This window comes from Schistocerca cancellata, chromosome 4 (assembly GCF_023864275.1).
Source record: "Schistocerca cancellata isolate TAMUIC-IGC-003103 chromosome 4, iqSchCanc2.1, whole genome shotgun sequence".
NCBI classification, from domain to species: Eukaryota; Metazoa; Arthropoda; class Insecta; order Orthoptera; family Acrididae; genus Schistocerca; species Schistocerca cancellata.
In genome coordinates this window covers 676,137,682-676,155,681 of record NC_064629.1, presented here as the reverse complement: position 1 = coordinate 676,155,681, position 18,000 = coordinate 676,137,682, and the positions used below count along the sequence as shown (strand labels likewise).

General features: G+C 44.7%; 1 protein-coding gene and 1 pseudogene across 1 annotated transcript in view; one reads left to right on the top strand and one right to left on the bottom strand.

Moving 5' to 3' along the window:
- LOC126183472 (ecdysone-induced protein 74EF) overlaps nt 1-17,176 on the bottom strand; it is a 692,094-nt gene extending 674,918 nt beyond the window's left edge. The window contains exon 1 of the mRNA XM_049925485.1: nt 17,093-17,176. The gene's annotated coding sequence lies outside the window, so the exon portion shown is untranslated. The remainder of the gene's footprint in view (nt 1-17,092) is intronic.
- Nucleotides 15,390-15,506, top strand: LOC126185786 (5S ribosomal RNA; annotated as a pseudogene).
- Nucleotides 17,177-18,000: the final 824 nt, after the last annotated feature.

Sequence of the window (18,000 nt, the reverse complement as noted above, 5' to 3'; positions counted from 1 at the left end):
ATGAGCGTGAGTTTCCTGTGTTTCCAGGCATAGGTACAATAATAGTGACACAAAGCTGTAACACTGCCGAAAAAACAAACCCAAGGCATGACCGAACAGCACTCTACGTAAGTTCGAGGGCGAAGAGTAAAATGGGAATTATAATTGTCAAGCAAATACCGTGACTGAATGGTACAAGTTCGTTTCCATACAAGAAACATAGTGCATACCAGCGACATTTGCACTGTCCTGTAGATATTTTAAGTGTAATACACAAACAAAGGTACATGGGTTACGAAATCAGACGAAAAGCAATTACTCTGTAATATCCTTGAAAAACTCCGAAATTTTGTTGGTGAAATTCGGGTTCGTCATGCGTACGATTATGTAGAGGTATTAAAATGTAGTGTACGTACTATAAATTTACTTTAGGTACATAAAAGATCAAGGTTCTGAGCGGCTAAAAAATAAATAAAAGTTCAACTAAAAACGTCGGCAGAATCTCTAAATAAGGAGTCACTAGTAATGAAAACTTTGCTATATTTATATTTGCTATTTGGTATTTACACGTGCATTAGTATTACTAATTACAATTTTATTCTTTGACTTCTTGGGTCACATGCGAAACCATTGCGTTACTCTTTTATTCTTCCGTCAAAACCCACACTTTCATTCACATACGTTTTGATGAGCCCCATTACAGGACGTCCGTAAGGTCCCGCTGTCGTTTCTAAAAATCATAACTTGGAAACTATTAGAGACAGAGAATCGTTTAGTATTCCTCAAAGGTTTCTTCCCTTTGTCCTCTGTTACAACTTTGACTTGGAGTGCGTCTAAATAGTGACAGACCAGCAGAAGGCGCAATGTGCCAACAAGTACGCAGGATCCTAATCTGTGACAACGGTACTACGGAATTATTGACGTCAGAATGAGAGGGCACCACCGACAAAAACAAGCATAACGAGCTTGTTAAAAACTTTAAAGAGACAGACAGTGTCAAAGAACTTCCTCAAGTGGATGTCCCCTCTCGTCAAAAGCACGAGTCGACAGAGTGCAAGATGCATTTCAACGCAGCCCCTATAATTCAGTTCGTCGTGCATCATGCGAATTGAAGAAAACGATGTAACGGTCCGTAGAATCACAGACTGCAAAGTACAAATGATTCAAGCGTTCAGGCAAACGATCGCCCTCTGCCAGGCGAGGCCATCATACGCCGTGTCACCCCCCACCCACCTCCCCCACCTGCCCAGCTCCCAGGGAAAGGAAAAAATATAGTGCAGTCAGATGTTTTTCTTTCAAGAAAATTATTTAAAAATCAGTATTACGCAGGTTTTTGACAGGTTCGGTTCCATTTAACCTCCATAGAAACTGACAATGACTGCCTGAAAAAGTGAATGTTTCCAGGTGAAGCAACGTTCCACCTTTCTGGCCATGTGAATCGGAGCAACATTAGGATTTGGGGGCTCCGAAAACCAGCAAAACACACGTGATCACATCCGTGATAGCCCGAAGTTTAATGTTTGGTGTGGCCTAAGACACGATAGGGTAACAGGCCCATTTTTCTTCGCAGAGAAAACCATATCGGAAGGTCTTTACCCGAACATGCTCGAACATATTTCTTGCTACCGCAGATCAAAGATTTGGAGTCGTCCATCATATTCCAGCATGATTATGTACCCACAAATTGGAGTTTAGACGTGAGGGGGTGTGCCGTATTACACATTTCTTAAGAGGTGGATGGGCCGCGATGGTCCCGTCGCATAGCTTCTTCACACGTCAGGTGTCACGTCATTAGACTTCTCTCTGCGGGGTTACGTCAAAGATCGCGTGTACACAACTCCAGCGACATTACTATCGATCGTGCATAGAATAGTTGATGCTGCAACGCTGACTGTAATTGGGCAGAACTCGAATATCGTCTTGCTGTTCTACGAGTGGCGAGTGGGGCACACACTGTAATTCTGACATAACAGAGAAAAAAATTATGAGACTTGCTAAAAGTTTTAAAACGAACCACGATGCTCTGTCTCCAATAGTTTCAAATGGTTCAAATGGCTCTGAGCACTATGGGACTCAACTGCTGTGGTCATAAGTCCCCTAGAACTTAGAACTGCTTAAACCTAACTAACCTAAGGACAGCACACAACACCCAGCCATCACGAGGCAGAGAAAATCCAATAGTTTCCTAATTATGATTTTTTAAAACGATAGCGAGACTTCGCGGACACCCTACATTTCGTGAACCGATCGAGATACCGAAACGAGGTTATGACTATACAATAATATGCAAAATGGTAGATATTAATTTGACGTTGAAAATTTTCGAAAAAGTATCCGTGAAATGAGCTGAAACTGACACGCTAGGGACCGATATCGCCTATGGCGATGTAAACACGGCCAATTTAGCCTGTAATGCCAGGTTCCGTCGTTGTTTGGAGCAAGGAAGTCGGCCTATGCTGCTAAGATTAAACATAATTCCTCTTGGAATAAGGTAGAATGTCAGCTACGGTTGTTGTAACTCATAATAATGCTAATTTCTAATATCACAATAGGAACTTAGGAAAACGATTTCAAATATATGTACGTATTCATAATTACGTGAACAGAGCTCAACTAGGCACTGTTTACACCACAATAGCCAATTCGAACGGCCTCACATTTCAGTTTTTGCTCACTTCTTGGATGCCTTTGCCAAAGTTTCAACATCAGCATTAACAACAGCTATGTCACTGTAATCGTCTTTTCAAGAACTTTTTAATGCCGCAAAAAAGTATGTAGTTCCATTTAAAAAAACACAAACGTCCTTCAATTTCTCAGTTGATTCAAGAGTTAAGTCGCTTGAGCATTTAACACGGTTACGTGTCCCTCTGTTTGCTATTATTCCCCGAAAACCTCCTTTCAATATCTCGAAGAGTCCACGAAGTACAGGTGCTGCGAGTTTTAGGTGGGGTGGCTCGCCCAGTATAACGTTTACATCAAGAACTGGGCAACACACAAACAAAAAGTGTGAAATTATGTGGGCATTGAGGAAAATTCCAATCATTGAATGAGGGAATTAGTGTGTCTTAGAGTGTCTTATAACTACGCTGTTCGGCAAAGAAATGAAGAACCTACAAAAGGAGGGGAAAACGACGCGAAACGCCTACCTATCAGCATCATGTTGCACCCCTTCTCGCGTGGATGCATGCACCGATTCGGTTGGGAAAGATGTCACAAAGCCGTCGTATCCTCTCCTGAGGCAACATGGCTCACACTTGTTGTAAATAGTCTCGATATCCTGCATACAGGCACTGGCTTGGAGTTGAAGCCCGAGCTGATTCGATACATGTTCCATCGGGGACAGATCTGGCGATCTTTCTGGCTACGGGAGTACCTCAACATCACGCAGACAGTTCATAGAGACACATGCCACGTGTAAACGAATATTACCTGTTGAAAAAAAATACCACAATACTGAAACTTCCTGGCAGATTAAAACTGTGCGCCGGACCGAGACTCGAACTCGGGACCTTTGCCTTCGCGGGCAACTGCTCTAACCGTCTCAGCTACCCAAGCACGACACACGACCCGTCCTCACAGCTGAAGGTATGCAGGAGAGCTTCTGTGAAGTTTGGAAGGTAGGAGACGAGGTACTGGCGGAATTAAAGCTGTGAGGACGGGTCGTGAGTCGTGCTTGGGTAGCTCAGACGGTTAGAGCACTTACCCGCGAAGGCAAAGGTCCCGAGTTCGAGTCTCGGTCCGGCACACAGTTTTAATCTGCCACGAAGTTTCATATCAGCGCCCACTCCGCTGCAGAGTGGAAATCTCATTCTGGACCAAAATACTGTCACATAAAATGTAACAAATGAGGACGCAGGATGTCCGGGACGTACGGTTGTGCTGTGAGAACACTAGCAGCTGTTATCTGAAGTCATACTCGATGGCTCACCACACAACGGCACCACGAGTAAAACCGCTGTGCCTCTCCAAAACATTGGAAGAATTGGTCCCATATCTAGGTCGTCGCCATACTCGCCGACGATGGTCATCCGGGGGTATTGCAGAATAAAGATTCGTCGCTGAACGCAATGTGACGCAATTCGTCAGTAGTCAGCGCTTCCCGGTCGCGGTACTAAAACCAACGGAACCGCTTTTGTTGCTATGTTACTGTCAGCCTGCACGTGGAGAGAAAGTTCCTTTTCCACTACTTCTACAAAGTAGTATCGGATGTACGACGCAGGATGACACACATTGTTTCAGGGAGTCCATTACTTGTTCTCGTATGACTGGCGCAGATGTGAAGGAATAATGACATGCACGGTGCACAATACGGCGATCTTCTCTTGTGGTGGCTACACGTGGTTGACCAGAACCTTGACGATGAGTGTGACTGCCTTCACGTTCACATGCAGTCCAATATCGGGCCACTGTCACACCTGAATGCCCCAAAAATCTAGATACTGCACGATTCGACTAGCCGGCCAAATGCACCCTCGCAATGAGGCGCTATCAAACTTTATCAGGTGCTCATGACGCTGTCTCAGATGAGTGTCCATTTAACATCCGACGCTGTTCACTCCCTGGCCGCACGGGATTAGCCGAGCGGTCTCAGGCGCTGCAGTCATGGACTGTGCGGCTGATCCCGGCGGAGGTTAGAGTCCTCCCTCGGGCATGGGTGTGTGTGTTTGTCCTTAGGAGAATTTAGGTTAAGTAGTGTGTAAGCTTAGGGACTGATGACCTTAACAGTTACGTCCCATAAGATTTTACACACATTTGATTTTTCTGTTCACTCCCGTTATATACCCTATTAGGCCTGATGACAACGCTACATACGAACAGCACTAAGCTACTCTGGTGGTCGTCGTACCTGTCACAGCGAATGGCAACTCCAATCATTTACAGACTGAGAGTTATTGAACTATATGAAATAAAATCATCATAACGTCTGAACAGTTTGCGTTAAGACGTTAAAGCTGCACGGTTGGCGAGCGGGGCATGAAGGGAATAAGTACGTGCACTCATGGTTTGGTTTAGCGACGAAGCCTACTTTCATTTGGATGAGTTCGTCAATAAGCAAAGTTGGCCCATCTGGGGGACTGAGAATCCCCATTTCGCGATCGAGAGGACTCTTCATTCTCAACGGGTGACTGTGTGGTGTGCAATGTCCAGTCACGGAATAATCGGTGCGATATTCCTTGATGGTGCGGTGACTATCGAACGGTACGTGAAGATCTTGGAAGATGATTTCATCCCCATTATACAGATGGACATGATTTCGACAAGATGTAGTTCATGCAAGACGGAGCCCGACCCCATCGAAGCAGGAAGGTGTTTGATGTCCTGGAGGAGCACTTTCGGGACCGCATTCTGGCTCTGGGGTACCCAGACGCCACTGACAATGGTTTCGATTGGACGCCATGTTCTCCGGCTCCTTGTTATGAAGCTATGTTAAAAACAAGGTGTACAGCAATAACCCCAAACCATTGCTGAGCTGAAAACAGCCATTCTGGAGGCCATCGACAGCGTCGATGTTCAAGCGGGTCATGCAGAATTTCGCTATTCGTCTGCGCCACATCATCGTCAATGATGGCAGGCATCTCGAATATGTCATAACCTAAATGTGAATATATGTAGTGACATTTACATGTTGAATAAAGTATGTGCACGCCGCAGTTTCTAACTAATTTACGTTTTTTTCATATAGTTCAATAATTGTCACCCTGTACATACTCACCGATGGTGTGAACGTGAACGGAGTTACAGTGACATCCGACCATGTTTTCCGGGAGCTTCATCTTCTTTTGCAAGGCACTGCCGTTCAACAGCCACATTAGCAGTAAAGTGAGTCGAGCGCGATGCAGTGAACAGCGTGAAATACTGCTCGTGTTGCATAAGTTACTTTGGTGGGAGTGTTCTGTGGAATGCTAAGCCTGGGGCCAAAGCAAACTGTGGCTTGTCTATTTCTAAGGCAAAGCCCGATGGTATTGGTAATTGTGATGAGGGCCATTACGAGGGAATAGAAAGCTGAGAGTGGCCAGGACCGCGCTAGAACGGCGTTAGTCCCAGTTAGGCGAGGTCGCTGGCCACTTTAACGGCGTCGTATTTTCGCCATGGCTAGCGTTTTACGATCTCGCTGACGCGAGTTCACTCCTCAAGTGTTACAGCTAACGCTCACATCAGGCACCCCTCCACCGACAGGGCCTCGCAGGGTTATTCCTCCTCAGGTCTTTATTCTATATTCTATCTACACCGTGGCAGCTATAGAAAGTGACTGTATGACGCAACCTGCCTCATCTCGTTGCTCTGATTTTCCGAACCCGTCGTACACCATATTTCCAAAAAAACAAAAGGTTAATATTTATCAACAAATGCTAAGATTTACTGTTTCGCTATTTCCTGCTAGTCTTGTCAGTGGTTTCCAAACTATTGTGGCACACTGCTGGTAATAATCGGTTCTCAAGTTTCGTTTTCTATCGCGAAGCCTCGTTATTGCTACTGCCTCTTGTCGACTGTTCTCGCTGCATCCTCATACCTTCACGTCTGTCGGCATCCCAGCGAGACATATTTTGGTGTCTCATATCTGGCACTGAAATGTTTCCTTGAGTCGAACGGCGTCATTTACAGTGTGTGACGTGCCTCCGTTTCTTTTCTAATTGAGCGATTTTCAGTGTTATTGCCTCAGGCGTACTAACCTACTTTTTTTCAAAATGCTTCGCTAAAAAGATTGACAGTAACCAGTCGCAATACATAAATAACTCGAATCTGTCACATTTATTTATATTTTCACTGTGTGTTTTGAAGGAATGCTCCTCCATTTTCATCTCTAATGATCTCGATGTCGATGGGACGTTAAAGCCTAATCTTTCTTCTTCCTTCCTCCGTCATTGGTAGACTTACTTAAATGATCGTACATGCGATTTTATTGGTGCATGATGACGGAGAGTAGAAAGACAAGTGGAAGTGAGTGGTTACAGTTATTTGTGTGTGTTGAAAGCCGTCTGCTATTAACCAATTTCGCGTTAGGAATTCTTACGTGAGTCGATGCTCACATGTGTGTATCAAAGAACCTATAGTCAATATTCCCCTCTGCTAAATTAGCTTTATCTTTGGTTAGAAGCTGCTAGGCATGTGTCTTGCAAGTAACTTGAACCCTGAGTCTAGGTAGTCAGTTGTATTGCTTTATGTGGATAACTCGGTTAGCTAGGCCGGTGTGGCTTGGTGTATACAGAAACTTCCGTCTTCCACCTGCTGCCGTAAACGTGTAGTCTAGTAAATTATGACGCTTGTCTTGTGATATTGAAATTGGCCCACTGAAACTACATCCTCCATGATTTCCTGTGAGGTTGTTGCTTGTTTGCGTAACCTTCGTATAATTATACGATATGCGATATTTCAGGTTTATTTACCGTAGGTACTTAACTGTCGTATTTTCATATGAGCAACGCTAGTTCTTCGTTTCAACTCACATCTTTGTTAGAATACATAGAGATAGATATATAATTTCCATTCCGTCATCCGAGCGTACAAGTCGCTTATCTCATAATCCTCCCGCCCATTAAATAATGTTACTGGCAGTAACATGAATCTGGGGTAATTTTCTATCTTTCGTAGTTGCATGGTTTTGTAAAGACACGTGGCCCCTTGAAGGACAATTGTGTGTATTAAATGGCTCTGAGCACTATGGGACTCAACATCTTAGGCCATAAGTCCCCGAGAGCTTAGAACTACTTAAACCTAACTAACCTAAGGACATCACACACACCCATGCCCGAGGCAGGATTCGAACCTGCGACCGTAGCAGTCCCGTGGTTCCGGACTGCAGCGCCAGAACCGCACGGCCACCGCGGCCGGCTGTGTGTATTATTATGAGCTTTTATATCCACTTTCCGAACACTACAACAGCTTAAATTCAGTTCTCAAATAAGTTGGCTCTCTTACGGAATTATTTTTCAGTCATCTGTTCGTTGTTCGAACTCCTTACATGTGCTGACTTAAACCTTGTTCGTGAAAGTATATTTAAACATAGGAGAACTTAAACTGCCTTTAGCAGAGACAACATTTCACTAATTGTAAACGAAAATTTAAGCAAATAAGGTAAGTGTGGGACGCACTGGGTCTTCACGGCAAGTATTTTGCAGCCATGAAGACGTCGAGCCCTTGCCTTTAAATTAGTCATTCTCAGTTTGTAGTTTGTTAGATATTACAGAATACACTGTGCAGACCAATCTGCATTTCAGGTATCGCTTCTACAGGATCGTCACATTAATGTGACCACTTGTTAGAAGCCTGAATAATCATATTTTCCATCGTGGACTACTGCGAGACGTGCAGGAAGGGAGACAGTGAGGTTGAGGAAGGCATAGACAGGGATGCACCGCCATGCCGATTTCAGTGCCGTGGCCAGCTGCGTTAGGTTTGTCGGTTGACAATCCGTGTCGCTAACAGACAGATTCTCGATTAGGTTTAAATTTGGAGAGTTTGGTGGCCAGGTCAGTACGATAAACTCATCCTGATGCTCTTCGGACCATGGACGTACGCTGTGAGATGTTGTGACACGTCGTATTGTCCTCGTGGTAGGTGCCATCACGATGAGGGAAAACGAACTGCATGTAGCGGTGGACATGGCACCCGAGGATAGATGCAAAGTTGTTTTGATCCAATCTGCCTTCCAGAACGGCGAGATCACTCAGGGAATGCTCTCGGATCTGGATCGTTCCGACAACAGTTGCATCTGTACAATGGAGTATAAAACGTTATTCGTCTGAAAAGGACACCTCTAGCCATATTGCAGTGAAATTCACCCTTCGTCGCCAACGAACAGCATCCAGCATATGTGTATGAACCAGGCGACTGCTGCGAGGGCCCGTACGCAGCAACATTCGCTGAACGTTGAGGAGGCACTGTTGGTAGACCCTTGCTTCATCTGGGCGGGCAGTTGTTCAACAGCTGCACGTCTATTCGTCCGTACACATCTCTGCAGCCGTCGTTCACCCCTGTCATACATGGCCCGTGGTGCCTCATAGTTGCCTCAGGATCGGTTTTGGATAGCGCCATTTTACCGTGTACAGCAGCACGTACGCAGTTTACAAACTTAGCTGTTTCGGAAACGCTTCCACTCTTGGCCCGAAAGCCAATTATCATGCCCTTTTGGTCGTCAAATAAATCACTCCGTTGCCGCATTACGACAAAGACTGCGTTGTTTTCCAGGTCCCCCGATACGCTTTATTGTACCCTCAACTGCCAGTGCTGCCACCTGTGAGTTGTTTTTGTACGTTGACGTCGAACATAAGCAGTAGTCACATTAATGTGACTGGACAGCGTATAACCCTCTACACACAGCCCTATATAGTGTTTCTCGATGTCTACTGGTTAGCAGGCGTTCCTTATTGGAATTCACTAGAGAAGAAAACGAACAAATCGAATTATCTAGGATTATTCTTACCTATGTTATTAATAATCCAGTGTTGTATTGCACAGTATATTTATTTGGTAGTAAGTGTACGTTGCGAAGTCGGCTTCCGGGAGTTAGACATAGCATTTGTTAGCGAAAACCAAGGTACGTAGAAATTTAACGCAGTTACTGTCAGCTATCGTGAGCTGTGTGCTGCCCACCAGCCACGCCTTCAACTTATTCCCAGAACTACTACACTTTCGTCTATGTCGTTGACATCGATGACTGTTTTGTAATATGATAATAATGGAAAAAATGGTTCAAATGGCTCTGAGCACTATGGGACTCAACTTCTGAGGTCATTAGTCCGCTAGAACTTAGAACTACTTAAACCTAACTAACCTAAAGACATCACACACATCCATGCCCGAGGCAGGATTCGAACCTGCGACCGTAGCGGTCTCGCGGTTCCAGACTGCAGCGCCTAGAACCGCACGGCCACTTCGGCCGGCGATAATAATGGAGATAACGATCTTAATTTCCATGTTATTCGTTTCTCCCTAGAAGAAGACACATTTTTGAAATATTGTTCACGCTTAAGGTGCGGACAGTTTGCGCTGAGTACGCTGGCAACAGCGTGGCTGCCAAGATTCCCGCAACACATGAGGCATACGAACCGTTTTTATGCGTTTCCGATTATGTTTATATACAGGGTGTTACAAAAAGGTACGGCCAAACTTTCAGGAAACATTCCTCACACACAAAGAAAGAAAATATGTTATGTGGACATGTGTCCGGAAACGCTTACTTTCCATGTTAGAGCTCATTTTATTACTTCTCTTCAAATCACATTAATCATGGAATGGAAACACACAGCAACAGAACGTACCAGCGTGACGTCAAACACTTAGTTACAGGAAATGTTCAAAATGTCCTCCGTTAGCGAGGATACATGCAGCCCTGGAGAATGGCGTATTGTATCACAGCCGTCCACAATACGAGCACGAAGAGTCTCTACATTTGGTACCGGGGTTGCGTAGACAAGAGCTTTCAAATGCCCCCATAAATGAAAGTCAAGAGGGTTGAGGTTAGGAGAGTGTGGAGGCCATGGAATTGGTCCGGCTCTACCAATCCATCAATCACCGAATCTGTTGTTGAGAAGCGTACGAACACTTCGACTGAAATGTGCAGGAGCTCCAACGTGCATGTTGTGTCGTACTTGTAAAGGCACATGTTCTAGCAGCAGAGGTAGAGTATCCCGTATGAAATCATGATAACGTGCTCCATTGAGCGTAGGTGGAAGAACATGGGGCCCAATCAAGACATCACCAACAATGCCTGCCCTAACGTTCACAGAAAATCTGAGTTGATGACGTGATTGCACAATTTCGTGCGGATTCTCGTCAGCCCACACATGTTGATTGTGAAAATTTACAATTTGATCACTTTGGAATGAAGCCTCATCCGTAAAGAGAACATTTGCACTGAAATGAGGATTGACACATTGTTGGATGAACCATTCGCAGAAGTGTACCCGTGGAGGCCAATCAGCTGCTGATAGTGCCTGCACACGCTGTACATGGTACGGAAACAACTGGTTCTCCCGTAGCACTCTCCATACAGTGACGTGGTCAACGTTACCTTGTACAGCAGCAACTTCTCTGACGCTGACATTAGGGTTATCGTCAACTGCACGAAGAATTGCCTCATCCATTGCAGGTGTCCTCGTCGTTTTAGGTCTTCCCCAGTCGCGAGTCATAGGCTGGACTGTTTCGTGCTCCCTAAGACGCCGATCAATTGCTTCGAACGTCTTCCTGTCGGGGCACCTTCGTTCTGGAAATCTGTCTCGATACAAACGCACCGTGCCACGGCTATTGCCCCGTACTAATCCATACATCAAATGGGCATCTGCCAACTCCGCATTTGTAAACATTGCACTGACTGGAAAACCACGTTCGTGATGAACACTAACCTGTTGATGCTACGTACTGATGTGCTTGATGCTAGTACTGTAGAGCAATGAGTCGCATGTCAACACAAGCACCGAAAACAACATTACCTTCCTTCAATTGGGCCAACTGGCGGTGAATCCTGTTTTCGTTCCACTGCACCGTAATAGTATTTACTGAAGCGACCTTTCTCCAAATTAAAGTGAAATATGAATCTGTTTTGGTAGACAGTTTGTTATCATTTGCAGTTATATCACCGTCATTTCCTCCGTTTATATTTGCTCACATTTACCTCTAGACTGCACGTCATTTATTTACGTTTCGTAACTCATGATCAGCCTTCAACGTTACATGCAGCTGGTTCGATTGCTGCGGGGAGTTCTGAATCTGACAGGTCGGCTGTGGGCCGGCGTGAATATTTTTTGGGGCGGCCAGCTGTCAGACGGAGCGAGGCGCAGCGCCCGTCGTGGTTTACACGTGCGGAAACAGGAGTGTTCCGACATCATGGTCGCAGGATGAGCTAAGATGGAGGGACCTGTGACTTAGAATATCGTCACTAATATTATTTTAATGAAAATACGTAAAATTCCTTACAAGCATCCTAGAAAGAAACCAACGACAGCTTTGGGCGGCGGCAATAGCGTGAGCTTATTGAACATAAATCCATGTCTGAAGCTTTAATACTTAAATAATTATTGACATTATTAGCATTATTGTTTATAATAAGGTCGCAAACTGACCGCAGTGATTTTCTACATGTCTTATCACAAGTATTTATAAGAAATTTTTGTAAAAATTATAAATGGTGGTCAGGATGAAAGTACCTGCACTAAATCGAAGATTGGTTATGTGACCGAATCTTTAAATGAGCGTACAGGTCGAGGCCTTTTTTGGTGTGTTGTCTTGTGACTGGAGATTTTTTTGTGAGGAATTTCACCCTGGTTTCATCTGGAGTCAGTAAAGCTATGGGCGGTTTCTATTCCACGAATGTTACTTTGATGTGTGATAATTTGCAGAGCTCACGAATCCGATTTCAGTCTTTCGAGGCAGATTCGTTTGTGACCAGATCTCGCGTGAGCGACTTTAGCTCGTTGAGAGACAGATCACGCTTTCGACAGTTTACTGCACTGTCGTACTTTATAATTTAGCGCACGCTGCAGGGTATAAGTGCTATGTCTGCACAAAGTAATTCTATAATTGTGCTCTGCCGATAGATCATGTAGTTATTCATTGAGTTACATTGTGAATTTCTGAAAAATAAAGGGATTTGTAACAAAGTTAAAATCAATCTGTCTTGAGTAATATTATTATTATTCGGGGTTTGAACCAACAGGTTCAGCCTCGTTAATTTTTTTATTAAATTATTCGTTTATGTGTCAGACTGCTAGTATAAGGTTCTGACAAACATTATTGTGTTGAGTAACTGGGCTATAGAGCGAGGATGTACAGCCACCCACTACTGATGATAGCTACACTCAATGTTAATGGCCGCACAGCAGAATCAGTCATGTATTTCATTCGAAAGATGGACAAAAAAGATATTATGGTCATAGTGTTTTGGCTTATCAGTTCAAAATGGTTCAAATGGCTCTAAGCACTGTGGTACTTAACATCTGAAGTTATCAGTCCCCTAGACTTAGAACTCCTTAAACCTAACTAACCTAAGAACATCACACACATCCATGCCCGAGGCAGGATTCGAACCTGCGACCGTAGCAGCAGCGCGGTTCCGGACTGAAGCGCCTAGAACTGCTCGGCCACAGCGGCCTCCTCAGTGTATGTGGACGATACGTTCGCTTTACGGCCTCATGGTGAAACGGAGCTACACAGGTTTCACCAATATTTGAATGGAATGCACGGGAAGGTGCAGTTGGCACTCGAGGAAGAGAAGAATGGCGCAGTTCCATTCCTAGACGCGCAAGTATATAGGACAACGGAGGGCACACTAGGACACTGGGTGGAATCCTACACATACGGACAGGTTTTGCACGGCCAAGCCGGCCGGGGTGGCCGAGCGGTTCTAGGCGCTACAGTCTGGAACCACGCGACCCTTACGGTCGCAGGTTCGAATCCTGCCTCGGGCATGGATGTGTGTGATGTCCTTAGGTTAGTTAGGTTTAAGTAGTTCGAAGTTCTAGAGGACTGATGGCCTCAGAAGTTAAGTCGCATAGTGCTGAGAGACATTTCTTTGTGCGGCCAATCCCACCACCACCCAGCACATAAGAACTCAGTCATCCGTTCTTTGGCTATCCGTGCGCAGCGCCTAGCGATGCTCAAAATATAACACGTCAGCTCAAAAGGCTGCGTGCCACGTTGATGGCTAATGGTGACAACCGTAAGTCGACCCAAACAGCCATTGAAAAGAACAACAGAAAGCGAGAGAGGCAACAAATTGACAAACTGCACCCAGAAGAGTGCTTACCATAAATGAAAAATGTCACAGACTGGACTCGTAAACATCTTCGTCGGATTGGTGTCCGGCCTGTCTTGCTCAGTAGCCTGAAGATCCATGATGTGCTAGGCTGCACCAAGGAAAAGGTAGATGCTTTACACACTGCAGGTGTGTACAAGGTGGAATCTCAATGTGGAGAAGTGTACATCGGTGAGACCGGGAGGGATATTGCAAAGCGCAAACGGGAACACAGCAAATCTACAGTTTTGGAATACTAACAAGACAGCGGTAAGAAAATAAAGTATAACGATACCTGTATACTTGGAAAGCAGACGAGTGTGATAAAACGCAAGATCAGAGAAGCCACTGAAATACTAAAACACCCTAACAACATGAACAGAGAGAATGGACTCAGACTGGCCCAATCCTAGAGGGTCCAATAACACGAGAAGCGAGCGCTACCGGTAAGTTACTGCCGAAGGAACACATGATCCCATGTCTCATTTGCTGATAACCACCAATCATGCCACACAATGCAAGAAGCAAGACAACAGCAGATCCCCACTCCGTCCACCGTAGTATTACAATGAAGTTCCCTCTCCTTTCGCCTCAAGAACCAATCGTAACAAGGATTTTTTTTTAAACTGTAGCGTTATGTCATGCTCAGTGAGCAGTAATAACAAATATATAAGTGACCCCTCACAACTAAAACACAGTAGTCCCAGAAGATGGCCACTGTAACAGTGTGAGAAACTTTGGTTTGTCCAGTATAGTTTTTTACAATACCATATTTACAGGGGAAACACGCCGTCGCACTACCCTTCAGATTTAGTTGTAAGCTGGCCCACTGGATAGTCCATCAAAACTTACACACAGATTAAGCACGGAAACAGGAAGGTGGTGTACTGAATTGTGGGAGAAAGAAGAAAAATAGGAACAGTGGACGGTCCACATTTAATATATGCAATATCCAGGAACGCGAATGACCGCCGTGTCGTGGTTGTGTGGTCATGGTGAAGGACTGTGAGAAGGGAGATCTGCCTTCAAATCTCACTCAGTCCCATTTTTTTTTCACAAAATTACGAATTTTCCGTTCGGTCATCGACGTGCCTGTTGGCTGTATTCAAATTTGTGTGTGTGTGTGTGTGTGTGTGTGTGGGTGGGTGGGTGGGCGCGCGCGCGCGCGCGCGCGCACACATATACCACGTGCTATGCCTCTTGCTTTCCGTTTTGGAAGTTTTGACTCTTGAATTCCTTCCTTGTAACACAGTTCACGCCAGTTTATTTGTTATGTCCATTTCTGTGAAGGGTCTATACGGCATCTAGACTGCTATCGCTATTCATCACATTTACTTGCAACTGATATTCTGTGATGAACAGTGAGAGCAGGCGAGATGCCACATACACCTTGGGACAGAAATGAACATAACAAATAAACCTGTGTGATTTATGTTACAGCGACGGAATTCAAGAGTCAAAACTTCCAAAACGGAACGCAAGAGGAATAACATGTGGTATATGTGTAGAACAAATAGGAAGTACGTACGCCTGGAGGGCCCTTCGTTACGCGCTGCAAACTGACATTACGCCATGACACATACACAAATTTGAATACAGCGAGCGGAAACGTCGATGACCGAAGGGCAAGTTTGTGATTTTTCTAAAAAAAAAAAAAGTAGAAAATTGGAACAGAGTCGTTGCCAACGGCCTTGCCGCAGTGGTAACACCGGTTCCCGTCAGATCACCGAAGTTAAGCGCAGTCGGGCTGGGCTACACTTGGATGGGTGACCATCCGGTCTGCCGAGCGCTGTTGGCAAGCGGGGTGCAGTCAGCCCTTGTGAGGCAAACTGAGGAGCTACTTGACTGAGAAGTAGAGCGGCTCCGGTCTCGTAAACTGACATAGGCCGGGAGAGCGGGGTGCTGACCACATGCCTCTCCATATCCGCATCCAGTGACGCCTATGAGCTGAGGATGACACGGGGGCCGGTCAGTACCGTTGGGCCTTCATGGCCTGTTCGGGAGGAGTTTAGTTTAGTTTCTTCCTCTGTCGTTGTCCAGCACCATGACCACACAACCACGACACGATGGTCATTCACGGTGCTCGATATTGCACATATTAAATTTTGACCGTTCACTGTTTCCATTTTTCTTCTTTTTTCAACAGTTTACTACACCTTCTCCCTATTTTCGTGCTATATCTGTGTTCAGTTTTTGACAGGCTATCCAATGGACCAACTTACTCTTAAATCTGAGGGGTTGCGATTGGGCGTTTCCCTTGTTAGAAAACTTTTATCTCACCTGACTGGCCGCGGAAGCATAAGCAGTTATACAAACTGTTTATTGTTTCAAAATTAATTGTCATAACTGTTAATACATTTATACCAATGTGGGAGAAGACGATCAATGCCTTGATGGAAAAATGTTTGCGACTGTCTACGGAACCACGATTGTATCCAAGGGTGCACCTCTGCAACCGAAGCAAATCGACGGTCACGAATGTCTTTCTTCTGGGCTCCAAAGATATGAAAATTTCATGAAGAGAGATCAGGATTGTGTGGACGATGAGTAAGTGATACTTAGCAAATATGAAGCGCGTCATGGGGTCCAAACGCCCAGGAATGTTGACTGCGGCATCAGTCTATTGTAGGATGATGCCTGTCCACATGTCGCCAATGTTGTTTCCTCTACATTGCAAAAGTTTCAGTGGGAAGCCCTTACACATCCTCTCCACATAGTCTCAATGTCTTCCCTTGTGGTTTCCATATTTTTGGAGCCCTCAATAGAGATATTCGTGGCCGCCGATTTGCATCGGACGAAGTGTTGCAGGGTACAATCAAGGTTCCGAAGGCAACGGCAAACATTTTTGCATGAAGGGATTGACCGTTTTGTCTCACAGTGGGATAAGTATATTAACAGTTATGGTGATTACTTTTGAAATAATAAACAGTTTATTTACTTTTTCCGTTTGTCTCGTTTTCATCTGGCTGTCACTTATAGGTCACAGATAATTTCACAATATATGACGACTCTATCGGAGCGTGTGAGGGATCTGCTCAGATGCGAACGTGGTCGGCGTCTAAGGATACCGGACCCCCGGCGCGAGGACGCTAGGCGCTTGCTGAAGGCAGACCTGTTGGAGGCCTTTGCCATCACTTAGAGCTGAGAAACTAGCTACCTCTCCTTGTCTCACGGTCTCACCTTTAAAGACAGTAACGAGTTTTAGAAAAACACACACACACACACACACACACACACACACACACACACACACACACACACATACACGCATACATACACACACACACACACACACACACACACACACACACACACACACACAAACGCAAGTACACGGACATAAAAATCCTCTACAACGATAATTGAGATATTGAGTCCACCAACCTGAGCACTGTGGCCACGCCTGCGTTGGGCGTAGAGGCCTGTTTCCATCAAACGGGATGTTAGCTTTCTGCCCTCTAAGCAGGTGCTTGTTGTCCGAAACGGTCCTAAAAGAAAAACAAAATGTATTATTTTTCTGTCGGCACATGTAATGTAAATTAACAAGTCAACACACAGCTTTCATGCACGTGAACCAACATAACAAAACAATGATATACTACAAACGAAAGAATTTGTCGGGCTAAGGAATCTACTTTACGCGGAACGGACAATGAAGGTGCGTTTAGGGCCAAGTGTGTCATATCCACATTAGAATTTATTTACTGCTACTTTTCAGGTTGAGATATAAATAAATCACATGTTTATTAACAAAGCAAACAGTTCCGTTTAACTTGTAAAATTATGTAGGATGATGTTAAAAATTGCAGTTGTATTGAAATTAACGAAAACAAAAGGGTGTGTATGTAGAAAGTAATTTGAGTTACATTGAGATAGACCTACGCTCTGGAAAAAAACGTATCTTGTAGGGTATACGTGCGCATAAAGTGAAACACTAAAAATGAGTATCACAGAGGCAAGGCATGAGAAACCGGAAACTGTGATGAGTATGAATGCCGAGTGTCAGAAACCGAAAGATGTTACGCTGTAGTAAGTAAATACTGGACTCACTTTAGGGAGGACAGGTACTCAAATTCGTCTCCATTCATATAACTTAAGGTTTTCCGTGGTTTTCCTAAATTGCTTAATGCGAATGCCGGGATGGGTCCTTTGTGCTCCGTATTTAACATCTCGTTAACCTTAACGTATCTTTCATTTGAGTGGCAGTATAGAAGTGTGCCTTCTCATGGAAAACGAGATAAGTAGAAATAAAAAATGGTTCAAATGGCTCTGAGCACTATGCGACTTAACTT